This window comes from Canis aureus, chromosome 11 (genome assembly GCF_053574225.1).
Source record: "Canis aureus isolate CA01 chromosome 11, VMU_Caureus_v.1.0, whole genome shotgun sequence".
NCBI lineage: Eukaryota > Metazoa > Chordata > Mammalia > Carnivora > Canidae > Canis > Canis aureus.
In genome coordinates this window covers 61,291,009-61,318,095 of record NC_135621.1, presented here as the reverse complement: position 1 = coordinate 61,318,095, position 27,087 = coordinate 61,291,009, and the positions used below count along the sequence as shown (strand labels likewise).

Sequence of the window (27,087 nt, the reverse complement as noted above, 5' to 3'; positions counted from 1 at the left end):
AAAACAAGCCATTTCTGACTCACTCCTTACCTACTCAGAGATGCTGATCAATTTGGCCAGACATCATTATTAAACCTGTTGATGATAATAGGGGAAAGATACTGGAGAAAAACGCTATAGCTGGTCTGTCTAGATTTCTTGTAAATCAACCTATAATTTGGCTGCTGAGGAATGGGATATGGTAACATAAAGATATTCCATCTGAGTATAAAATTGGAGAACCACAAAACTGAGTTGGCTACTTTGAGAAAGATGTTTTACATCCAATGTTCAGAACATGTTTGTTATCTATGCAGGAGAAAGGGATGTCTTTGAAATCTGTGTCTAAAGGCTTTGTGCTTTTCTAGAATGAAATGCTACATCTGTGCCAGGTCTTGCCTGTATCTTTTGAATCTTAGTAAAGTTGTTATATCTTGGGTAATAGCCATGATTAGCCAGAGTCTACTTTGACAGTTCAACGTGTATGGCAGACTGTAGGCTCACATATTTTTCCTGATAGGGTATAATACAAGAAGTGTGGATAACACTGGTATAGAGGACAATACAAAGGAAAATGATGAAATACTTGATTCTACAAAACTTTAGAAGAACAATCTGAAAATAGTTATTTATACAGAAAGAAGTGGGCACACATTAACAGAAATATTAGCAAAAAACCTGAAAAGGTGTCTCCATGTCAGCTATCTCAATACCCTTTACTTTCCAACTGACCAAAAACCCGAAACAGTTCAAACTGACTTAAACAATATAAGAACTTTTTAGTTCACATACGTGCAGAAATAGTCTTCACAGACAGAGTCTTCAGGCTTGCTTTTATCCAGAAGTCCAATGGTGCCACAGACCCTGCTTTTTTCCACATCTTTGCTTCTTTCTGAGGTGTCTGCTTCATCCTGACCTCAGCTCCCCTACTGCTAACTAACTAAAGCCTGTATGCCTTAGTGCCTGCACCTAATGCCTCATTTCCCCAGTCAAAAACAGGAAAAAAAAAAAAAAACCATCACCTGCCAGCAGCTCAGTGAGCTACATGTTTCCTTGTTTATATTGAGAGACAGAGAGAGAGAGAGACTTATTGAAAGTCAGTCTTTCCTTTGATTTAAACATCTATGGTGACTTTGGTCACCTCAAATAAACTATCATGATCAGGTAATTTTATTTACGGATGGGCCTATCCTTAAACTAAGTATGGTAGCAAAGAAGTGAATTGGCATTCTATTGATAGGTTTAGGCCAATTATAATCCATCTGGGAAGCTAGAGGTCATATGAGGTCAATTTTATACAAACCTCATAGCTAAAATTCCAGGAGGTCAGTCTCCAAAGGAAAGCTTGGGAACTGAGTGTAGTAGATGCTATGGTACACTGTCCATATCTTCCTGTCAGGACACAGGGATTCCATCAGTTTTTGGACTTTTGGTTGAAGCTGGCTCAAGCTGACTCCCTCTCCAGGAATTTCTCAAAGAGTGCTGTCTTCCCTAAGATCATGCTCCCTATTTGGGACAGCTTTCATCATATAACCAGTTTATATGGAAATACAAAGTTCTGGCCCCTTTGTCTCAATGAGGGCAACTTCCATGGAGAATTCCATTTCTTGCCCCAAACCTACCTCCTTTACTGGTGTTGTTTCCAAGAGTACTCTCTGTGATGGTTAATTTTATGTATCAGCTTGGGTGGGACACAAGATGCCAGGGCTAAACATTATGTTTGAGTGTGTCTGTGAGGGTATTTCTAGATATGATTGGCTCTTGAATCAGGGGACTGAGTAAAGTAGATTAACCTTAGCAATGTGTTCCATTAAAAGCCTGAAGAGAACAAGAAGGTGGAGGAAGGGAGAATTTTACTAACTCTGCTTGACTGTTTGAGTTCGAATCTTAGTTTTCTGCCCTTGACCAGGACATACATCAGCCCTTCTGTTCTCATAATTATACTACCAGTTTTCCTGTGGTCTCTAGCTTGCAGATGGCAGATCATGGGACTTCCCAGCTTCTATAATTGTATGAGCTAATTTTTTATTATATAACAATATACATGAATTATAATATTCATATGAAAGATATATATGATATATAAGCATATTTTCTATTGGTTCTGTTTCTCTGGAAAACCCTGACATTCTCCCCAGTAAAACTACCTGCAAAACAATTTCTATCACAAAGTCTGTTTTCCATGGAAACTGAACAAAGTCAAGAAGAGGGAGGAACACACAACCAGAAAAGTCCTTCAGAAGAGACACTTTGTCCTCAAACTTACACATTGCTAATACAGTGATGAGATAATATCTATCACTAGTTAAAAGGTAAAGCAATGGTAAGCAATTTTCATTTATCTGATATATAAAGATGAAAAAGAATGATAATACAATTGATAAAGGAGAAGAAGGTAGGCACACTCACATATAATTGTGGACATCAAAATCAGTTCAAACATCTTGAAAGATAGTTGGACAATGTTATACTCTGTGTCCCAAATGTTCTACTTCTAAGGAAATAATAATATAAATGCACACATTTGTAAATATAGATGTATTTATTCTGGCATTTTCTGTATATTTGAAAAATTTAGAATAATTTCCATTTAAGAAAGCTATAGTAAGGCTTTCTGCTCCACTCTATTTTCTAAAACCTACTAAAACCAAGAGAACAAAGAAAAGAAATTACTATATTTTCTATATTGAAACTATAAAATAGTACCAAATACCTAATGAAAAATGATGATGGGGCAGCCTGGGTGGGTCAATGGTTTAGTGCCGCCTTCAGCCCAGGGCCTGATCCTGGAGACCCTGGATCAAGTCCTGCATCAGGCTCCCTGCGTGGAGCCTGCCTCTCCCTCTGCCTGTGTCTTTGCATCTCTCTCTCTCTGTCTGTCTCTCATGAATAAATAAATAAAATCTTTTTAAAAAAAAAGAAAAATGATGATGAATAGATGTAAAATTCAGTGAATTTTGGTAAAAATCAATGGAGGATATGGGATGTGAAGATATATATATCCCCTAGAGTTCAGGTAGTGTGTAAAGTTCTCCAGAGGAAGATAGCATTATTTATTTGGAATGGCAAAATCCAAGAGTAGGGTTGGCTGGACAAGCTCACTACTTACCCAAATCCCATGTTTCCCACTCCCATTCTATCCTATAGGAAAAAAGTGGACCAGAGGAAATGGCAATAATAAAAGAATAAAGTCAGAATGAAGCAAGCTGGAGGCCTATTTTGAGTATATTATCCATCATTTACTTCTCTGTGTTTAATTCTTAGGTATTTTCTTCTGACCTGGATTCCACTTCACAAATTCTTCTTCTATCAGTGTTTATTCTGCTTTCTTCACTATGCATTGCTCTCTCAATATGAGTGTTTTTTTTTTTTAATAGTAATTTAGAGTTGATTCTCTACCATTATCACTTCTCTTTAAATATTTTTTGGTATTGTTTTTTATTTCATTGGATATATTAATTATGACTATTTTTCTCTTTTGAAAGCTCTATTATGCTGATTCCCAGTATAACTAGTTTCACTATCCATTGTTTCTCTTGGTTTAAGTCAGTTTATTTTGCTTCTTCTATATCTGGTTTTTATTATTGAATAACAGATGTTAAGATAAGCTGAGATCTACGACAATGTTGCCATCTTCCATACATGATTTAAAAGTGCTTCTGGTAGGAAGCTAGCAAAAACAAGAATCCTGGATTACCTTAAATCAATCAAAAATTATGAGTATTCAAAACTGAGCTTCAATCTCTATAAGACATGGTCTATATTTTTTTTTCTAAGATTTTATTTATTTATTTGAGAGAAAGAAAGAGTGAGCAAGAGAGTGAAAGAGAGAGAATGCACAAGCCAGGGAAGGGACAGAGAAGCAGACTCCCCATTGAGCAGGGAGCCTGATGCAGGACTCAATCTCAGGACTCTGGGATCACAATCTGAGTCAAAGGCAAATGCTTAACTGACTGAGCCACCCGCCGTTCTCCAAGACATCATCTATCTGATTCATTCTTACTCTTTGTCTGTGGCTCAGTAGTTTCCAGGCCCCAGTTCCTGCTCCAGTCCCATATTTTGGCAGACTATACATACCATATTTTTTCCCCATACCCTAACAAGTTTGATGAAAGCTTTACTCAGTTTCTCAGCTGTATCAGTTTTTTAGAATCACCATAAACCTCTTAGGGAAAGGCAGTTCTAAATGTTTGGGTCAATTCTCTTTAGTTTCTTTTTCATTCTGTATTTTTTTAAAAAAAGATTTTATTCAGTTACTCATGAGAGACACAAAGAGAGAGAGAGAGGCAGAGACACAGGCAGAGGGAGAAACAGGCTCCATACAGGGAGCCCGACGTGGGACTTGATCCCAGGTCCCCAGGATCAGGCCCTGAGCTGAAGGTGGTGCTAAACCGCTGAGCTACCAGGCTGCCCTCATTCTGTATTTTTGTCCCATAAGTTTCCAATGCTTGTTAACTTCTAATGATTTGAAACATATTTTTTTTGGTCCAAATTTCTTAGTTGTTCTGAGAAAAAGATTGGTCAAAATCTCCACATTTTCAGTTATTAGAAATGGAACTTCTCAATCAATTTCTTAAAGACCACCACCTGCCAGATAATTTTGAAGTCTTTTCTTTCTATATGTTGTTCCTTTGTTTACTATGACCTATAACTAAGAATTTTTATCCTGGTTAAGATTATTTGGAATTTCTTTTTGAGTTTTGGTGTTTTCCACAACTCTGCAAAAATGCTGACCTTTTGTCTTTTTGAATATTATTTTGGACCTTTTCAGTTATTCTTCCATGTCTTTTATTTTCTCTTTCATGTGTTTATAATTTTTCTTCTTACTGTATCTTTGTATTACTTCACTAGACTTATTTTGCATTTTGACATTTCTTTAGTTCTAACTCAATCTTAACTTCACCTATTATTTTTTTAATTTAATAATTCTATTTTTAAAAACATCTGATATGATCCCAATTTTGTAAAAATATTAAGATGTAGAAGACTAGAAACAAATACAACAAAAAGCACAAGCTTTCTAAATACTGTTGGAATAAAATTATTTGCATTTTAATCTGTACATATTCTATATTTTCCAAATTTTCTATGAGCTAGCTATGAGCTAGTATTACTTCTGTAACCAAAAAATCCATATTTTTAAAAGAAAGCAATCCATTCTGATAATTTTTAAATAAGTGAATATCTTTATCTTACGTGTTTTTTTGTTATTAAGTTAATTCCTGTGCAAGCATGGTTTCCTGACAAAATATTTTTTGCATCAGAATCCTTATGGAATCCTTACTGACCTGGCTAATTAGAATGTCACATTAAACAGAATATAATGTATGAGATAATTCTTGATGAATACTTTCTAGATGACCAATAAAATTGTAAGCCTTTTCTTCACTGCCTGAATGTTTATGCATTTCTTTGTCTTTCAACTGTGAAATTAGACTAAATGGACAACTAATTTGTCCCCAGAATTAGAATACTAACCACCTAACTGGCCTTTAAATCTTGACATTCACTGTGACTACTGAGAATTTGATAAGCTACTATTTAATACAGCTATAAACAGTCTTCCACTAGACTGGCAGTACTGGTATATATCTCAATAATTCCTGATCAATTTTGGAATTTTTAACATTTCACAAAGCAACATGGTTGCCTTATTTGCCTGATTCAATGAAAGAACTGAGATAAATGTTTAAGTAGAAAAAATGTTATTTATGTATTCTATTAAAATTTAATTGAATAGACATCTAGAAGAGTTAGAAACATCCATATTATTTGCTTTGAATGTTGCTTTTTTGGCAGAAGACAAAATTAAAGAAAATCAACCATTATTGAAGAAAAATAAAGGAATAAAAGATTCCTATTCGGGAATAAAATCCCAAACAAATGACATGGGTTGTGCAAGGAATTTTTTTTTTTTTTTTTTTTTTTTTGCTATTGTGAAGGTTAGGTTCAAAAATCTTCATTTCAAATGTCACTCACTATTTCAGAGTAATGCTTGGATTTGTTTCACAGGATAAAATCATTACAACTGCAAGTTAGAAAACAGTCAATTACCACTCTAATAAAAAGCTTTTGGTAAGGGATTTATTCACAAATCTTGAACAAAATAGATTCATTTTTCCATTGAACCATTCAGTAATAATTTTTTTTTAAATCACACAAGTCATAAAAATTATATCACATCTTCAGATAATACAAAGTAACTCAATACATCTACGGCTTCAAGAACTAGCATGGTTAGAATTATAACAAATTTATTATAATCCCATATGTATGCGGTGGGTCAGGAATGATGTGTGTGTGTGTGTGTGTGTGTGTGTGTGTGTGTGTGTGTGTGTAAGAAAAAAGAGAAAGAAAGACAAAGAAAGACAGAGATTGAAAATAAATAAGAAAAGAGGAGAGTTGTTTCTTTGACTATTAAACATACACTTCTATATAAGGATCAAAAGTTATTAATCTTTAAATTAATATGAAGAGAGAATGCCTTTTCACATGCATGAAAGATGGCCATCTGGAATTAGGAATGTTATATATTGCCCTAAACAGGGCAAAGATAAATAGCTCTAAGAAAATAATCTACAAAAAAGGATGAGTAACATGATCTAACCAGTTAAGCAATTTATTATGTAACATTACTTTGTGTAAATAAACATATAAATCCCAACTCCCTTTATGCAGCCTGGATTAGAATTATAGCTGAAATCATAGGCCACAATTCAATATTTGGGACATATTTATACTATAATATTATTGTTATATTTATGCTAAATTATACTTTTGTTAAACATTATTTGTTGTTTGAAATTCACATTCAACTGGGCATCTTGTATTTTTATTTGCAAAATCTGGAAACTCTGTGTTAGACATTAACTGATATAGTAAAGAGTAATAGAAAATATTGTAAGATATTCATGAATTAAAAAAAATAAAAAGAATTAGCCAGGTGGTGTGAGGTTTTTTTTTACTTAAAAGTAAGTAAAAAATGTTGAAATATGGTTTCAAATCAGTTACTATAAAGATACAAGGTATAAATAGTATTAGGCATTCAGATGATGTAAGTTGTGTTTATACACAATCTATATTTTGTCATGATAAAATTGAATTTATGGGTAGTTTTTGTTTGGTTTGGTATGGATTTTTTTTGAGAAGGGCAAGAAGCTCTCCCATGATCTCCTACTCTTTATTGTAAAACAATTATATTATAAGAGTAATATTTCTCAAGGTTTTGATTATCATAAAATTTGTTTCATATATATTTGTTATGGAAAATTTTAACACTGCTTAAGTATATTCTCGGATAATGTACTTGTTGGAATTTGAGTTCATTTACCTAAATTGTATTGTACATACTGATACCATGATTATTAACTCATTTTCTATACTCAATATTTAAAAGCTATTGTATCTAAAGGGCATGGGTTTCCTTGCTGGGGAAAGCATCATGTTTCTGACTTGGCTTTCTTCCTACAGGTGTGTTTGAAAACCATCTTTTCTGTGATTCTTGTAGCTTCATTTTGGGACACAGAATGAAGCATGCTTCCACAATTGAAACAGCATAATTCTTTTTCTAAAAAGATGTGTTTGTTTATTTATTAGAGAGAGAGAGAGCACAAGCATGAGTGGGAGAGGCAGAGAGAACAGACTCCACACTGAGCATGGAGCCTGACATGGGGCTCAATCTCATGACCCTGAGATCATGGCCTGGGCCCAAACTAACAGTCCATGTTTAACTGACTGCACCAGTCAGGCACCACAAAATATCACAATTTTGAAGTCTGAAAAGAGGCAGTGCATATGCAAAAATATCTATTTACAAACTGTACGTATATTGTAAAATATCTATTGTAGACACTATCAGTATCTCCTACACTTGTCTTTACCTCTAAAAGTAGGGCTATTCCTTTCCGTGTCCTAGCATGTTTGCTCCCTAGCTTCTACCAATTGAAATCCGGCTTGTCCTTCACATCTTGGAAGAAGGTGTAACCCATCCAACAAAAAAATTCCCCTGCCACTCTGACCTATGGTGATGTATCATTTTTCTGTAACCTCCAAGTGTGGTCTCCACTACCCATTCTCATATATTATAAACTACTCATTTATTTTTAAAAAGTCCCTTGAGATTTATTTCTCTACCAGAATTATAACCAACCAAAGGGCAGATATTGTTATATTTTTCATAGCACTCATTCATTTATACATTCATTTGAAAAAATATTTAATGAGATCCCACCATGTTCTAGGGCTATGCCATGTGGTAAGAATTCAATCATTATTGTGATTCTTTGGAGCTTATAATCTGATGGAAGTGGTAAGGCATTGTGAAATTCTAGTTGCAAAAAGTATGAATATCATGACCTTTTAATCCCTGGAATATGAAGGATACCTAAAAAAATGGTTGTGGGATGGAACAAAAGAGAGTCACGTATATGACTCATATTTTTACAAATTGGTTAATGTAGTGTTTATTTTCTATGGATCTATAACAGAAGGTTAACAATGGACTTTCTTACCTGAAGCAAAGCACATTAGATTTCCCTTCTAAAACATTTCTGATAAGCAGGAACAGCCATTTCATTTTGAATTAGTGTGTTGCATTTCGATGATTTAGGGGACATGAATCTAAATCAAAGAATAATAGCTGAAAGTCTCTTCTTTTATTATATGCTGTGACATGTGGCATCAGCCACAACGAGTTCTAGTAAACGAGTTCTAGTAAACAAACGAAATTGAATATCAGAAGTAATAACTAGGTACACTTTGAAACCTGATTCTTCCCCTATGGACTAAGACATAAATGTATGAAAAAAATAGATAAAATGTACAAAAAAAATAGTATAGTTTATCATTTGGTTTAAAAAATTATCTTAGGCTCCTATTCAGTATGCTTCTTTATTTTATATATTTTTATTTTTATTTTTTTTTTCAGTATGCTTCTTTAAATTTAGGTTTCATTCATCTGTGTTGTGAAAAGTACATTATTTTGAAAATTATGCCACTCATTAAAATATTATATTGTGCATATAGAAGGTTGACGTAGACAGAAAAACAGGGAATTCAGTGTTTGAAAAACTTAGTCATCTACTGTGCATATTTATCTTATTCTAACCTAGATGATTTCAGGGGTCTTTTCCTTCATGGAGTCATCACAGAGGCAAATAGAAGTCCAGCTTCTGAATTTCTATTTGTATTATTACTATCTAATGAATTCTATTGTACAGCAGGTGTCAAATCATATCGGTTGTTTTGCAATCGAGTATGAATAGAAGATGTATTGCTATTGCAAATGAATCTAATATGAAACTAATGAGCAATAATGAGCAACTGTTTTGTCATTATTGAGGCAACCACTGAGATGCTAATAAACTCTCATTTTTGCTCTTTAGAAAAAGCAGTGGCCAGGATTTATAACATGGCCTTAATGTCCCCAAAGCCTGAGGCAAAAAAAAAAAAAAATAGTGAAATCCTAAACTGAGGATAATTTAGTCATTTTCTGTATGATTGTTCTCTCTCTTATTAAAATGAACCTGTTATAATGCCTTTCAAGAATTTCTATAACTGAAGAGAAAAGATGAAGAATGGGTATCCATTAAATGAATATAAAGTTAAGAAGATAGGCATCTTGCCTAATTTTCCTTAATGTAAATATAATAATTCTAGAGTTTTCCACTTGCCAGTTCTTTTATAGTATAATGAAGCCTAATGTAGGCAACTTTTTATTTTTAAACCCAGTTACTTCGGAAGTAACATTATTGAAAGACTTTTTGTAATTAACTTATTTGTTCCTGTGAATGGCCTAACTTGGTAAATAACCCAGAGCACTTATCACATAGTATTATGGCCATATGTTTTATGTCTCTGCCTTCTCTTTGGTAGTGTAAGAGCAGGAAGCTTAATAAATATTTATAAGATGAATGGTGAATAAATAATTGAATGAATGGGGAAAAAGCTAGCACATTAAATTTGCTTTCTTAGGTAGAAATAATGTGGTTTAAAACAGTTTTTAATACGTGTTCATTTGATGTGTTGTAAGATCCTTACTCTGCTTTGAATACTTTATACTATAGGACAAAAAGAAATGCTTAAGTATATATGATGTATGTGACCTTGTTTCTCCAACTAATAAACTTGTACCAACTCTGAAGACAAAGTTTGGTATCTACCTAAAGATGTTTGCTAGAATTCATGATTTTAACATAGGACACAAGATTTAATCAGTACTTTAACATGCAGGCCTCTGGTAACATTCTTCCAGACTTTTTATATAATTATTTCTTTATATATTTATATGTGGTGACTTTTACAGCATCAAAAGTCTATTTGATTAAAGATAATCAAAGATTTGAATTATTAGCTTCCTATCTTTGCTGTTGATTAGCCTGTTGTAAGCATATGTGTTCAAACACAGAGACTCTATTTGAATAATCTAACACTGCTTACTTTATTTTATTATTTTTTAAAGATTTTATTTACTTATTTATAAGAGACACAGAGAGAGGTAGAGACACAGGCAGAGGGAGAAGCAGAGGGAGAAGCAGAGGGAGAAGCAGGCTCCATGCGGGGAGCTTGACGCGGAACTCCATCCCGGGACTCCAGGACCATGCCCTGTGCCGAAAGCAGGTTAAACCGCTGAGCTACCCAGGGATCCCCAACTGCTTACTTTAGTAAGACTTCTTTTTCCTTTCTAACAGGGTTATGGTATGCACATATATGTAGAAATTCTGCTATTTTTCTGATATGTATATGACCAAACTAATAAATGTTATCATATATTTATATTCTGTAGGATCTATCAAAATTAAATAATAAACATAAATAAAGAAGGAACTACAAACTCAGTGTTTGAGATAAACAAAATAAAACCATATGGCCTGAAATACTAAATTATTTAACTCCGCTGATCCAAAATACTACACAAAGATATCATTGTATTACAGAATGAGGAAACTGATTTGACATGGAAGTTTTGGTCAAATAGACTAAAGGAACCCAAGTATTCTGGGGCCCTGATTTTCCATTTCCCACATCTCTATATAGTGTAATGTAACAACTGTCCAATAACTTAAACGTTATTTTTTCATGTTTACAAATGTACACACAATTCTACAAAATTCTAAGCTTTGAAGTGTCTGAAAATTAAAAGTAATTACATTTTGATAACTGTTTTTCTTACATAATTTCCTTTACTGACTTCATAGACCTTCATTCAGAATGAATTAGTCCAACATTCAAATAATTCTTTGCACAGGCATCTATGTTATTTGGGAGACTATTTTTCATGAACTTCTTTCTTGCAGCCAACAATATCTGTGACTAATTGTACTACTCATAAATTCAAGTAAAGCAATGTCCTCGAAATACATCTTCTAGTAATTATTGTAGGCCTCCTGTTCTCTGTGGTGATCTAAAGAACAGAAAGGATAGTTAATTGTGCCATATAGATATAAGTTATGGTTCACTGGGGCCCATTCATTAAGGTAAAATAAAATTCCCAACATCATCTTTAATTTTGGTAAGGAGAATCTCCTACTATTTAAAAGCATTGATAACTTAAAAAAAATGTGCCCTAGAGATAAAGATATTTTCCACTGCCTCTCTGTCCTCATGAGAAAGAAGTAAAATGATGAATTATCTCCTAAATTAAAACTTGAAGTAATTCCTTTATATATCCTTGAGAATATATATGAGAACACACAAGAAGTTTTTTCAAATCTACTACTAAACCAAGGACATGTTTACCATTACATTTTATTAAATTTATTTCTATTGAACATTAATTGCTTATAGACTTTAAAGAGAATGGCAGCACAATTTTTAATTGGTCCTAGTTATTGATAGGATGAAAATATTTTTATATATGAATATTATTTTTCATCAAAGAAACACAAATTAAATATATAATAAAAATTAAAATAGTACAACAAAGTTTTTAATAAAAAGCAACAGTTTCCTACTTCAGGGCTGAACTTTTGGCTCCCTCCTACCTTTATTTCTTCTGGTTGTTACTTCCCTAATTCTTCTTAAAAATAGTTTATAGGTAGCCAGTGTGTCCCAATCAGCCTCTATTTTGGATATATAGACTTCTGGTCTGATAATTGTGCCTGTGCCATAATAGTTAATAGATATTTTTAATATCAAGGCTGTTTAAGTAATATATTTTATATCCTTATTTCTTGATTTATCACATAACAACATACTTCTTGACTCAACACTATCAAAGAAAATTTCTTTCATTCATAATACCGATCTCTTCTACCTGACCCAATCTGTGATAGTTGTAAGATTTTTTATATCTCTTAAGTTTGTAATGTAGAATACTACTTCATTTAAATACTTAAAGTTTCCCTGTATTTCTTATTTTATTAATTTTCTTCTTTTTTAAGGTTTTATTTATTTATTCATGAGAAACACACACACACACACATACACACACACACAGAGGCAGAGACACAGGCAGAGGGAGAAGCAGGCTCCAAGCAGGGAGCCCGATGTGGGACTTGATCTCGGGTCTCCAGGATCACGCCCGGGACTGAAGGAGGCACTAAACCTCTGAGCCACCCAGGCTGCCCTTATTTTATTAATTTTCAATTGTATCTCTTGACTCCCCATTACTGAGGATATATATTCCCTCTACATCTTTTCTGTCCTCCATCTCCAATATTGGTAACATTTACATGTGCTACACTAAACTGAAATATATATAACTAACATATAGATGCAGTTATATATGTAGTTAACTGAAAAACAAAATTGTATATAGTTATATATATTAAAAATGAGTAAGCAGTATTTATATCATTATGCAAATATATCCTTCTCTACAAAACCAAAGTCAAAATCTCAGATCAACACAAAAGAGAAGTTTCTGGACATCAAATAGATTCTCCTTTCCTTCCACTGATTATTCAAAATCATACCACACTCTGCATCTTATATGGATCAGACTTGTATAGTTTTTGTTTTTCTTTTATGCCTGGAGTCATCTTTCTTTTCTCATTGAGACAGGGAACATGTTAGTCATGTTAGTTGTCTTTATCATATCACCAGCTTTTTCCTCATTCTGTCTATTGCTTAGAATCTCACTCTTTTTGGAAGACTTTTTTTTAATTTTATTTTTTTTTATTATTATTTATTTATTTATTTTTTATTTTTTGCCCCTGAAGTCCAAAGATTTCCTGTTCTAATTTGTGTTGAAATTCTTCCTGGGTCTTATGGCTACAGTTATATCCAATTATTGGTAGCCAATTCCCCCTTTCTACTCAAGACACAGGTTTCACAAGGGGTTGGCTTCACACATTGGACTTCCTTCCAGATATGCCCAGTACTTAGAGTCCCAAAGATTCCCTCCTCAATGGATCAGTGTAAAAAGCAGAGTCAGAGACTTTCCCTCTGCTCCTTAACACGGCCTTTCACAGTACTTGCTTATTCTTGTGGCTTTAGCCAACTTTTCTTTACTTCATCAGTTTTTAAAATATGATCTGTGGAGGACCCCCAAGACTCTCTCAGGTGGTTTGTGAGGTAAAAAATATTTCGTAATAACATTAAGACATTACCTTGCTCATTCCTGTGCTTTGGTATGTGTGCTGCTGTACAGAAGCAGAGGTGGTTAGAACTGCTCACATCTTTGCCTGAATCCAGGCAGTAGTACCAAACTGGACTCACAGGTTTTTTTTTTTAAAGCCAATTTCACATAGAATGTTCCTTATGAAAAAGTAAAACTTATTGTATTAAATCTTGACCCTTGAGCACATGTCTTTGTAACACTGTATGACAAGAGAGGAAGTATACATAAAGTACTTCTGCTGCATATGGAAATACAGAAACTATCTTGAGAAAAAGCAGTAGTTTGATTATTTGAGATGTGAGCTGAATTACTTTTTTCATGAAACATTATTTTTATTTGAAAAAAATGACAGAAAAAGTATGATTATGTAGACTTGGGTATTTGGCAATATTTTCTTGATAATGAATGGAGTGAAACTATCACTTCAAGAAAACCACTTACAATATTTGTTGCCAATAATAAAATATAAGATTTCAGGCAAAAATTAAGTTTTTGGAAGACTCCTAGCCACTTTGTAAGTTTGACAGCTTCTTAATAAAGTATTTTTTTGCTGAGGTTGGTGGTTATATTAATGAATGTGATTTTTTAATGTATTTTGTAATACAAGATCTGCCTAACTCAGCAAACTATTATTTTCCAAACGACAAACACATGATGTTACAAATCATGTATGGATAACAATTCACTCAAAGCGTCATGATGACCAACAGATTTTAATATGTAGAGTATGGAAAGTCTGTTGATACGGTCTCAGATTCTACTTTGCAACTAACCTTTGAGAAATTATCACTTGTCAGATATTAGTGTAGAATCAGAGAAGAGTACTCACACTTATCTGAAAAGGCTATTAAAATGCTTCTTCCCTTGCCTACTACATTTCTGTGTGAGACCAGATTTTCTTGATATTTTTAATCAAAATTAAGATATCACAACAGATGGAATACAGAAGCAGAGAGAATTCAGCTGTCTTTATTAAGCCAGATATTAAAAGAGATTTGCAAAAGTGTAAGATAATGTCATTCTTCTCACTAATTTTTTTTGGTTTGGAAAAATATAGAAATTAGGTAAAAATGTATGTTATTTATATTAACATAGAATAAGCTTATTGTTATTCTGTTTAAGTGAATTAATAAATTAATACATAAACTTTTTCAGGTTTATTTTCTAAAATAGCATATATTTAAGTATATAATCAACAGACAAAAATGGTCTTTGGGGTTTTCAATAATTTTTAAGAGTGCCAAGGGGTCCTAAGACCAAAACTACTGCTCTTGACTTCTTGCCTGCAAAGACCTGAAGTATTTGCCATATTCTCTCTTCTTATCTGAGCTTTTGTTTCTGTACCTTTCTGAGTATTTTTGTCCTTCTATCACTCACCCCAGTGAGACAGTAGTGGAAAATGGAGGCTGACCAGTTATTTTATTTCTCCAAACTGTATAAACAGCAGGTCTCAGGGTCCCCCTAAACCTTCATTTTGGGAAAATAATTATCTAGTTTATTCAGACCATTAAATATGCTAAGTTATTGACACTGACTCATGCCCCTATCTCTTTGAACTAATGCAGTTTATATTATAATGTCATGTCAACTTAACCATTTCCCCCTCAATTAGTAAAGGCTATTCTCCTGGGAAGGTTACAGATCTTATTTTCTTCCCAGAAAGCTAACCATGACCTTATCACCTTTCTGATTTAAAGAGGTGGGATATCTTTAAAATTTCAATGCCTGTAAAGTTTTCCTTAAGAAACTCAAATAGAATCATCTACTGACATGTCTGATAATTTTCTGAAGTAATAAGAAGAGGACAAAGATGGATACATCCTTTTAAAAGGGAACCTTTATCATGGTAGCATGGCTTCATCTCTTTCTGCAAAACTTGAAAGACTGTGTTCGGTAATTTATGTTAATGCTTTATTTTCGAAGTTTTCTTTCTTCCATAAGCTCTTCAGACTTTGACCAAGAACTGACCTTTCCCCTCTTTGAAATTTACCCTCCAACCTGCCCCCCCTCCCTCCAGGCTGGCTCTTCATTAGGGAAGACATACCCTCATATGGGAGACATACCCTCACATTGCTATGCCTTGCGCTCTGGTGGCAGGCCTCCCTGACAAAAATCAAAGAGCTGCTAGTGCCAGAAGGATGAACTCTGTGATCTCAGCCCCGTAAAGAGAAGCATCCCCAGAGAGAGGTTCAATTCATGTCAGAGTTAAATCTTAATTCATCTGAGAGCTGAGAAGCAGTCAGGCTTTTGAATATTTTTATTGAGAAACATTTTCCAAATCACAGATCAGATTAATATTTCAGTTACTTCTTTGAATGAATCTGGACCAAGGCAACAAACAAAATCGATGGATCACGTGCACTGTGATTTAGAAAGAAGTTTTTAGAGTGTTTTCAACAGTTTCTGCTACATTTTTTTTCAGGTTGAGTAGCAACATGGTCTAAACTCCTGTTCCCCTTTCTTTTTGCTTTTTAATCCCTTCCTCCCATTTTCCTGTCCTCTTTCCCTCCTTCCTTCCTTTCTTTCCTCTTTCTTTTTCTTTCTTTCTCTCTTTCCTCTCTCTATCCCTCCCTCCATCCCTTCCTTCCTTCTTTCTTTTCATTCCTTCTTTCTACTCTTTCCAGAGATACATTGCTTTTAAGAACAACCTTTTGCTTAACACAATCTAATTTAATGCAACTGCACTTAGGATTTTTGATGTCAATGAGAACAGGTATTCTCAGAGATTAGTCTTCCTTTGATTATTATGATATTAAGTACCATGCTACCCTAAATAAGATGGTGTTGCTAGTGCTACAACCTGTCTTAAAGTGGCAAAGAGTCAATATAATTCTAGGTTAGAAAGGACTGAGTTTAATTATGTGAAATGTTGAAAGACATACAACTAACCTTCACAAGAAATGGAATGTGACCTCAAATTAAATAACATTTATTGAGCACTTAAATGTGTTAGTCACTATTCTAAGTGATTTGCATGTATTAAATTATTTAACCATTAGAACTGCTTTATAAGGTCAGGACTTTTATTGTATCCATTTAATAGATGAGGGAATCAAGGCACTGTGAGTTTTACAACTTTATACAAGCATATTAGTAAGTGTCAGAATTGAGATCAGGATGCAGACAGTCTGGCTGTAGAAAATGTGAATTCAACCATCACACTACAATCCTCTGTAGGTAGTAAAATATAACATAAAGAAACAATAGTGAATTCTGTTAGCAACTTCTGGAATTTCCATTAATTCTTGCATTTAATTGTAGTGAGTTATTTTCCTTTCCCTAGAAGTAAGACAACTGAACTATTTGTGCCTTAGTATGTGTTGTTCCCTAATCTGGAATGAACGGGCTTTCATACTATTCAAATTCAACCCATTCTTCAATGCTCATTTCAAACTTCATTTTGTCCATAAAAATATAGTGCCTGCCTGTGTCTCAGGTCATGATCCTGGGGTCCCAGGACAGAGCCCCTCAGGGGTCCCTTCTCAGTGGGGAGTCTGCTTCTCCCTTTCCCTGGGCCCCTCACCCTCTTCATGCTCTGTTTCTCACTTTCTTGCTCTCTCAAATAATTAAATAAAAATCTTAGGGAAAGAAAAAAGCAGAAGCTTCCAGAGAACTTAAGTGTTAGAATGGAACACAGGATCTCTAGTATAATTTCTACTTAAATCAGGGCATTACTAAGACATTAGCTTCCGGCTAAAAACGTGCAGTTACAAGGTGCCCAATATCTTCTCTTCCCAAACTTCTTTTTTTTTCCCCCAAACTTCTATTTAGCTAGTGACTCTGACCATCTTAAGCTAGACCAACACCTTGTTTTTCTGATTGAAATTTAGCATGCTTCAGCTCTTTTTTAAATTAATCTTATTTGTTCATATATTTATACTTTCAGTAGTAACTTACCAGAGGGTTTTTTTTTTTTTTAATGCACCACTCTTCTAGATGCTAGAAGAGAAAATAATAAAGGCATGGATTTTGTTTTAAAAAAATCAGATGCTTTTGGGATACCTACCATAGATGAGGAGACCAGGGAATGACAGCAAACCTTTGGTTCAGATATGAAGAAAAAACAGAATTTAGCCATTTAGAAAAGAGGAGAAAAAACACTAGAAGCAGATGAAGTACCTGAGGCATAGAAAAGCTAAGTCAGTTTTCCAAAATCACAAGGCTAGTAACTGGGAGAATTGAAATTCGAGTTGGCATTTTCACTCCACAGTTGATGCTCTTAAATTAGGGTAATGAAAGCGTAGCATCATATTCAGGGAGTCGTAAGTAATTATTTAAGGCTGGAGTGTGGGATGTGTTAAGTGGAAGGGTTGAGATGGTGGTAAAATGAGTCAGAAGAGTTAGGCAGGGGCCAGATTGTGATGAGTTTGGGAGGTGCTGCCAATATGTTTGGATTGTATTCTCGTTTGCTGTTTCTTCTAACACGGAAAGAGCCATTTGAGTTTGTCCTCGTGTTACTGATTTGGCTTTCTCTAAGGTCAGTTTGGTTTTCTCCTGATGCAATTACTCATTTTTACACTGTTGTTACTTTTAAAAGTTATTTGATGATTTGTCTATTTTGTAAAGAATTTGCCAGCTTCATTTTCTTATCCAACTTCACCTCAGAATATTGCCTTCTCATGACTCCCTGCTTCTGCTTTATAGAACTCATCTTTTTAGATTTTTTTTTGGTACACCAAATAAATGTTTTACACAGTATTCTTATGTTTTGTGTAGGAAGAAATTTCAGTTATGCTCTTATTCCAACTTTTTAGGGAATTGTGCTTTTCTCTTGTGACTCAGTATTTTTTGGATATTTATATAATACATAAATATTTATAATAAATAAATATGTGAATACTTAAATATATATGAAATATATATGTACATAATATATACAACTATATATATTTGTTTATCTGTCCTTGAACTCAGGAACAAATAGACAGCAGTACAGGTTTATACATGTCTGTAAATTTAGTTCTCTTAACTATATTTTAGCGGTGATAAGATTTGCACCTAGATCTGTCCGTGATTTGAAAGTCAAGATTTATGGTCTCCAGTCCAGTCTTTATTGCACAGGGGATCATTATTTAGCGTGGGATTTTTCTCCTCATTTTAATTTCAGGGCTTCTAACTATTCCGGAGGGTCAAATTAATCTCTGGTTGCCATTTGTTTGCCATTTTGTATGTGTTAGGAGAAAAGTGTTGTTCAACGCTCAAATGATTTGGGGAAATGCAGTGTGCTACTTTCCCTTCTTGGAAATGCACTATGAAGTACCTGGAGAAGCCCTATATATAGCAAAGAAGCTTGTTAATCATTCTTTTTAAAGCCAGTATTTGTTAAACTTACTTTCAAGAAACATCCTTTTTTTTTTTATATGTTTATGAACATTCTTTGGACTACTCTAATTTGGTAAATGCTATAGAATGAATTAAGCCTACCTCCTATAGACTTTGTTAGGCTGTCAGCACTGAAACAGCCTGTCTGTTTCAGTACTTATTTGCAATGCTTTTCCTTAGGTAGCTATATCCAGATTCTACACAACAGTGCCTCTATCTCCCATCACTTATCATATTGTATATATTTTAACTTTTTTTTTTTGCTGACATATAATTTACATACAGTAAAATTCACTCTTTTAAAAATGTTTAAGTTCTATGTTTGGCAAATGCATATAGTCATGTAACTACCACTACAATCAAGATATAGAACCATAGAGAATATCAAAAACTTTAGTGCCTAAATGGATGTGTAGACAGGGGTATTGATGAGATTTACTGACCTCAGAAGGTGTGCCTTTTATAGTTGAAGTATGTTCTCACTAATTTATTGGTAAATACAGGCTCTGTATCTTCATCTTAGAGAATAGAAGGCAGGCCGAAGTCTTTTATTTTAATGATACATGCCACCCTGTTTTAGGAATGGGATTTTGAGGTATTCAAGGATGTTATTTTTTTCCCATCCATCCCTATGGATGGAGAAATTCCTAACATTTCTCTTCCCAACTCTTCCCTCTCCACTCACCTTACAGGGTTTGTGTTCTCTACCTCCCCTTTGTTTAATCTGGGGTGTGTGTGTGTGTGTGTGTGTGTGTGTGTGTGTGTATGTATTATAATGAGAAAACAAGAGAAATCTATTAGATACTGTATGTTTTCTCATGCCAACAGCAATCACAGTATTTTTTAAATATTAAAATATTGAAATGTGAGATATTCTTATATTTCTCATCTTCACAATAGCGTTCAGTAAAATTTGGGCAAAGTCTATATTTAATGAATGCTTCCTCGTTGATTGAGTGGTTGGGTGATTTGTCAACTATTGTGCAATACTAGACAGTCATATTGGAGTGATGTTTACTTTTTGACTTGGGGATGTTTTTGATGCTAAGTACAAAATGTTGCTGTGCCATTTTGAGAGGCAAATTCTAATGTATTTCTGCTGATAATCTGATACTATCATCTGGACCATATTTACCCTGTATAATTCTTTTCTTTCAGCTCAGTATGACATACTCGTTTTTAGTACAAGATAGGTCATGTTTATCTGTTGCACTGTCTATGGTCCAGTGATCTCTTTTGTAGTCTAAGGGGAACTGTATGAAAACTGAACTGTGTCAAGGAGACTAAGAGTGTTAAAGTTCACCAAGAAATCAAGATGAGCCTTTGCAGAAACAAGAGGGAGTTAAAATTAGTATGAATTGATTTCCTACCCCCTTTGCAGAAATTGTTCTCACATGTTGAGAGCCCCTTGGCCATTTATGTTATGCTCTGTGTTATGGCTGTGACATGACTATGCCAGAGGATGGCCAAGGTCAACAATGTGACCTATTTTTATTTTTTCTTAATAGGAAAAAGTTGCCATTCTTTTCCCACACTGGCAGTCTTTCTGTGTGTGTGGCTTTGCAGACTCCTTTTTGTGAACATTTCACATCTTTTCCTTTGATTAAGCTTGTTAGATTTCAGACCTCCTTGAACTTTAAACTTCTCATTTCCAGCTTTTCCAGTTAGATGTTCTAAATCTAGTGATCTATTATACAGTATTATTAACTTATCTTTTGGCAGCTTTATAAATTATTTTGGAAATATATTTTTCTTAAAGCAGTAAAACAAACACTGGGTAAACATTTTAAACTACTTTCTACTTAAAATTAGAAATTTTATTTACGGATCTGCATTCTCTGGGGGAAAAAAAGAATGCATTTGTTGTGTGGATACTTTATGCATCTCAATTTGCAGGTTTTCTTGAACTCCAAGGCTACATTACAAAGAAGCTTTAGTTGTTTGTTGATTAAATCTGTGGCACTTCTTGGCTTATGCATGCATCTACCTGAATGGATTAAAAATAACATACAGGCACTATGGAAACAACAACAACAAAACTTGTAGTACAATATGAAGTATTTAGGAGAAATTTGATGCAGTGTAACAGATAATTAAAATTTCCTTTTGAAAATGCCCAATTAACTCAATGTTCCAACTCACTTTCTGTGTGTGAACAAAACCAAATACTGTTAGAATTGTATGTTAGGAAATACTGCTGTGAGTTTCAGTCAAGATGGCAATTTAGGTGATATGAAATGCCACCAATCTCCTGGAGCCAAACACAGAGGATGTCAGGAAAAAAAAAAGAAAATAATTTAAACATATATTTGAATGTTAATCCAGGACATGGGGAGCTTAGTTGCCAGAAATAAAGACTGGAATCAGGCAGAAGGGTGAGCTGATACTGAAGTTGAATGTCTCACAGGGCATCTCTAGGCATTGATGCCTGGGTTTAATATCTATGGGATTGGGGGATGAGGAATTGGATCCATGCCCCAGGAGGACAGAAACTGAGCTATGAAGGGGTGGCTGTGCTGGGGAAACTGGAAATGGGGGGAAAAAAAACTGTCTGCTAGCTTGGAAGCAGTAAGAAACTGGCATTGTCTAGTGCCTTGGGTGGGAAAAGTCAAGAGCTAGCATACATAACCCCAGTCTGTGCTCTGAGTAATTATGGAATCCAAATTCACACTGACTACAGTAGGTGATAGAACAGTAGGTAAAATCATTACAAAAAACACTGAACCATAGCTGAAGATAAAATATCTTAAGAAGTAGAAATCATAAACAATATGAAGAGATTTTAATGTAAGTATGCCAAAAATGTAAAAGAGATAACAGAAAGAAGAGGAAAACATAAAGCTTGAATAAGAATATATGAAAGAAGAGTATTTTTAAATTTTTTAAAATGAAATTATAATTTATGTACAGTAAAACTAACCCTTTTTGGTACATAGTTCTCAAGTTTTGGCAAATATACACAGTTGTGTAACCACTATCACTATAATCGAGATATAAAATATAATGTATTATATCTCGACTACAATATATATTTTATTCATTTAATAATATGTATTATAATTTATTTTATATCTTGACTACAGTCACACACACACACACACACACACACACACATTGGGGGTTATTTATGAAATAAGCACCAGATATTTCCATGCCCCTTTTTGTAGCCACCCGTCCTTCTAACCCCAGGCCCTAATAACAATTGATCTGTTTTCTGTCCCAGTGGTTTTGGCTTTTCTAGAATGTCATGGAAATGAAGTTATGCAGTATACACAGCCTTCTGAATGTAGCATCTCTCACTTAGCATCATGTATCTGAGATTCATCCATGTTGTTACATGGATGAGGAATTCATTCCTTTTTATTACTGAATATTATTCCATTGTATGGAGTCACTACATCATTTTTGTCTAACCATATTCAGTTTTTAGCAATTATTAATAAAGCTGCTATAAACATCTGTATATAGGTTTTGGTATGAACATAAATTGCCATTTCACCCAGATAAATACCTAGGAGTTAGAAGTATACTTAGTAATCTTTGTAAAAAACTTCCAAATACCTTTGTAAGAGGCTGTTAACAATTTGCATTTCCGCCAGGAACATATGAGGGATTCTGGTCATTCTGCATCCTACTACCAATTTGTAATATCAGACAAGACCTTTCAGCATGATTTTGAACAGGAAGAATAAGAGGCATCTTCACTTAATTTCTGAATTTGGAGCAAATTATTCACTGTTTCAGTAGTATGTACCATGTTAGTTATTGATTTTTCTGTAATTTTTCTGTAAATGTCCTCTATTAAATTAAGGAAAGAAGGAAATTCCCTTCAACCCTGAGTTTGGTGAGAACTTTTTGCTTGATTGCTTGCTGAATCAATCACATTTGAATGTTGAATTTCAATAGATTTCTTTTCTGCATCTACTGAGAAGTTAACATCTTTTTTTCATGTTTTAGTCTGTTAATATGGTGAATTACATTGATTCCTTTACAAATATTTAACCAATCTTAAACTCTTGGGATAAGTCTTATTTGGTCATGATGTATTGTCCTTTCTTTGCATTGCTAGATTTAATTTGGTGGTATTTTGTTGAGGATATTTGTGTCTCTGTTCAGGAGGAACACTGATAATTTTCTTGTCATCTATTTGCATGACTTTACTGGACTCATAAAATAAATTAGTAAATGTTTTCACCTCTTCCATAATATGGAAGGATTGTACCGATTTTATATTATTTATTCATTAGTTATTTGGTAGAAGTTGCCAGTGGATCTATCTGGCGTTTTCTTGGTGAGGAGATTTGTAACTACAAATATAATATCTTTAACAGATATTATAGTAGTTTTTAGTTTGTCTAGTTCTTGAGTGAGTGTTGACAGTTTGTAGCTATAAAATGATCTATCCAGTCAAATTTATGGGAAGAGTTCATAACAGTCCCTTATTGTCTTTTTAATGTTTCTGGTAGTGTCCCTTTATTCAAAATGGATCATCTTAATCAGCCAACTGGAAATTCAGAAAATAAAAATCTACTAAATGAAATTAAAAGGTTAAACAGCAAATTAAATACACATGAAAAGAAACAGTGAATTGGAAGATATGAGAGGAAGAAAGTCACTAACTATAACAAATAAAAAAACAAATATGGGAAATATCAAAAAGAAGTTGAAACATGGAGGACAGAATGATAAGCTTGAATGTCTGTCTAGGAATGTATGTCTAGTAAGAAGTCCAGAAAAGGAGAATAGATAGAATGGAGAAATAGAAAATTTTAAATACTTAATATTCAGTAATTTTCTAGAGATTAAAAAAAAAAAAAAAAGAATCCACTGTTTTGAAGCCCATTGAGTCCTAAGCAGGAAAAATAAAAACAAAATATATACCTAGACATTTTGAGGTAAAATGTCAGTACATCAAAGTACAAGAGAAAGAAAATAACTTTCATCTTAGAATCTGTAACTCTGATAAATTATCATCCAGGATTAAGTATGAAATAAAGACATTTTCATATATTATTAATACATATATTATTAATGGAATATACACATGTTCTTGCAGAAAGAACAATTATAAGAAGGAAATTGAATCCAAAACAAAACATGTCATGTAGGAGGAAATAATAAGCAAATAAATGTATAACTATATTAATTTATAAAAATGAAAGATTTGTCTGAGGAGAGAAATTATTTTAAAGGAGAAGATAACAATCACATAGATAATAGGAGGAAATGTATGGAGCTAAAATTTATTGAGTTTCTTATACTATTTAAAAGGAGGATAGGGTTAGAAACTAGGTAGAGCAGGCTTAGTTAGAAATAAGTACACTTTAAAATTTTAAAATAAAATCTTTTAGTTTAAAAGAAGAGAAGGTGACAAAAATTAAAAATTTAAAAATTCAAATTCAAATCTTTTAATTTAAAAGAGAGGAAAGTGATAATTAAAGCAATAGAAACAGAAGGCAAACTTTCCAGGCCAGTGGGAAAAATTAAAGGAATAAACAGAATTTGATGAATAGGAGGTGGTCAGAAAAAATAAAATTAGGTTTAATAAAAGTTATAATAAATAAAAAGAAAAAAGTTTTAAAATATAGGACATATATCAGCAATAGCATTAAACACTAATAAAATAGTGTAAAAGATTTACACTATTTTACTAAAGATAAAAGATCTTTTTAAAAGATCTTTATTTATTAGAGAGAGAGAGAGAGAGAGAGAGAGAGAGAGAGACAGCATGGGGGGAGGGGCGAGAAAGAAGAAGAAGCAGATTCCTGGGTGAGCCCGGAGCCCAAAGCTAATGGGGCTGGATCCCAGAACCCTAAGATCATGACCTGAGCTGAAGGCAGGTGCTTAACTGACTGAGCCACCCAGGTGCCCCCAAAATAAACATTATTACTGAAAAAGAAGTGGTATAAATTATGAAAGCAAATGGCATAAAATAAAAATTCTTAAATAATGATGAAGGTGCATCTGCAAATCTTAAAAAAAAGCTGGTGTTATAATTTTAATGTTGGGAGAATCAGATTTTAAGGAAGGCAGTAACGGTATGTCAGTTATTTGCCTAATGTCTCTTAACACCAAATCCGCTCTTAACTTGTGCTCTGTGACACTGGTACTGGGATTCTGCAAACTACATTTCCCAGATGCTGTCCAGCTCTGCCAACAGATGGCACTAGAGAAAGTAAAAGGGATTAGGGACATCCCATTCTTTCTCCAGCAGTGTCACTGAGCTTATTGCTTCCATCCTCTTTCAGTGCACCCAGAACCAGCCTGGTCACATTTGTTTTATTAACAGCCTATGCACCACTTTCACAGGGCAGCTGCTCTGAGCTTCTAGGTTCTCTAAAGTCTATTCCTTCCCTGAGTTCTAGAGATAGTAACTGCTTTTCACAGTTACCGCCAGGCTATCTCAAATTATTCAGCTCTCCACCATTTGTGCAACAGATTCTCTGCATAGTGTGGTTTTCTCTTCTTTCCTGATGGAATCCTGATGCCATACATCAGGATAGAAAAGAAAGAAAGTGACTCATGCAGTGATTATCCATCTGAAAGACAGAGGTCAATATCCTTTACTTAGGTGACAATAGTATCTGAAGACACAAGCAAGGGCCTGCTGAAGAATACTGATCATTTATACGTAGCATACGCCTCAATTTGGGTTTGTCTAATATTTTCCTATGATCAGATTGAGGTTATACATTTTTGGCAAGAATACCATAGAAGTGATGTTGTGTTCTTTTCAGTGCATTCTATCAGGAGAGACATGAAGTGATATGTTTCATTTAAGTGATGTCACCTTTGAAAAGTTAAGGTAGTGGTTAGGTAGTATCTGCTAGGTTTCTCCACTGTTATAGTGGAAGTTTTTGACATTTCCCATCTACAAAACTTGTGGAGAACAGCAATCTAAAAAATATTTTGAGTATAGAAGAATTTAAAGATATCATTAAAAATTCAATCTTATAGACATAATACAGGCCCTGCTCCCTAAAAAAGATGTGCTTTCTATTCAAATGCACATTAAAAAGCACTAAAATTGGTGATATACTAAGCTACTAAAAAGTCTCTATAACTTCCAAAAACATGATATCATATAAATCATATGGCCTGATCTTAATGCAATGTAATTAGAAATAAACAGATGTTGGGGTACCTGAGTGGCTCAGCCAGTTGAGCATTCTTGGTTTTGGCTTGGGTCATGATCTCAGGGTTCTGAGATCAATCCCCATATCAGGCCCTGCACTGGGTGTGGAGGCTGCTTAAGATTCTCTCTTTCTCCCTCTGCCCCTCTCCCCTCTTCTACTCTCTCTCTCTTCTTCAAAAAAAAAAAAAAAAAAAAAAGAAGAAGAAGAAGAAGAAGAAAGAAAGAGACATTGAAAACAAACAGGAACAGCACTTCTAAATAACTCATTGGTTAAGTATTATATTATAATTTACCTTATAAAATATTTAGAAGCAAACAACAATAAAACACACTATATTAACACTTGCATGATATACCTGGAGGGTAATTTATCATGTTAAATAGACATTTTAGAAAATAAGGAAAATTGAGTGATTGAGTTAATTTTTTTTTAAAGCTAGACTACAATTAAATTTTCATTTTCTCAAATGAAGAGTAAAAAAATGGAAAAAATAGAAACAACCAGGAATTAATTACACAGAAAGTAAAGAAACAACTTAAATTACCAATAAAGGCAAAATGTAGATTTTTTGCAAATAACAAATATGAAGAAAATTGATCAAATGAATAAGAGAGACAGTGCAAATAAATTGCATAGAATAAAAAGCAACATCAGTACAGTTTTTGTAGAATTGAAAAAAAATCATAAATACTAGAATAACTACACTCAATAAATTTTAAGACCTAAAATAAATGGAGACTGTTGTAGAAAAAAATATAAATTCCAATATTCTTTAAGACACTACAAAAAACAAGAAATTGATTGGTTAAAAATTTCTCCTCTCCTACTACCTAGCCCAAAAAGGAACCCAGCTGAAGTTGTTCTGAATTTCACTAAAATTTCAAAGAATCAATAATGCATATCTCAGAGTTTCAGAGAAAAAATTAAAAGAGCCAAAGTTAGCCAACCTAAGTTTGATATTAGTACAAGCTGACCCCAAAACCAGATAAGGGCAATATGCAAAAACACAATTAAAGATTAATAAATACACTTAAGAAAATAGAAGCTAGGGGCACCTGGATGGCTCCTTCAGTTAAGCATCTGCCTTCG

At 33.7% G+C, this 27,087-nt stretch overlaps 1 protein-coding gene and 1 long non-coding RNA gene across 2 annotated transcripts in view; one reads left to right on the top strand and one right to left on the bottom strand.

Moving 5' to 3' along the window:
* Nucleotides 1-27,087, bottom strand: part of VRK2 (VRK serine/threonine kinase 2) — a 215,423-nt gene that overhangs the window by 142,046 nt on the left and 46,290 nt on the right. The window lies entirely within an intron of this gene.
* Nucleotides 17,832-27,087, top strand: part of LOC144323089 (uncharacterized) — a 41,464-nt gene continuing 32,208 nt past the window's right edge. The window contains exon 1 of the long non-coding RNA XR_013388628.1: nt 17,832-18,017. This is a non-coding gene — a long non-coding RNA (uncharacterized LOC144323089). The remainder of the gene's footprint in view (nt 18,018-27,087) is intronic.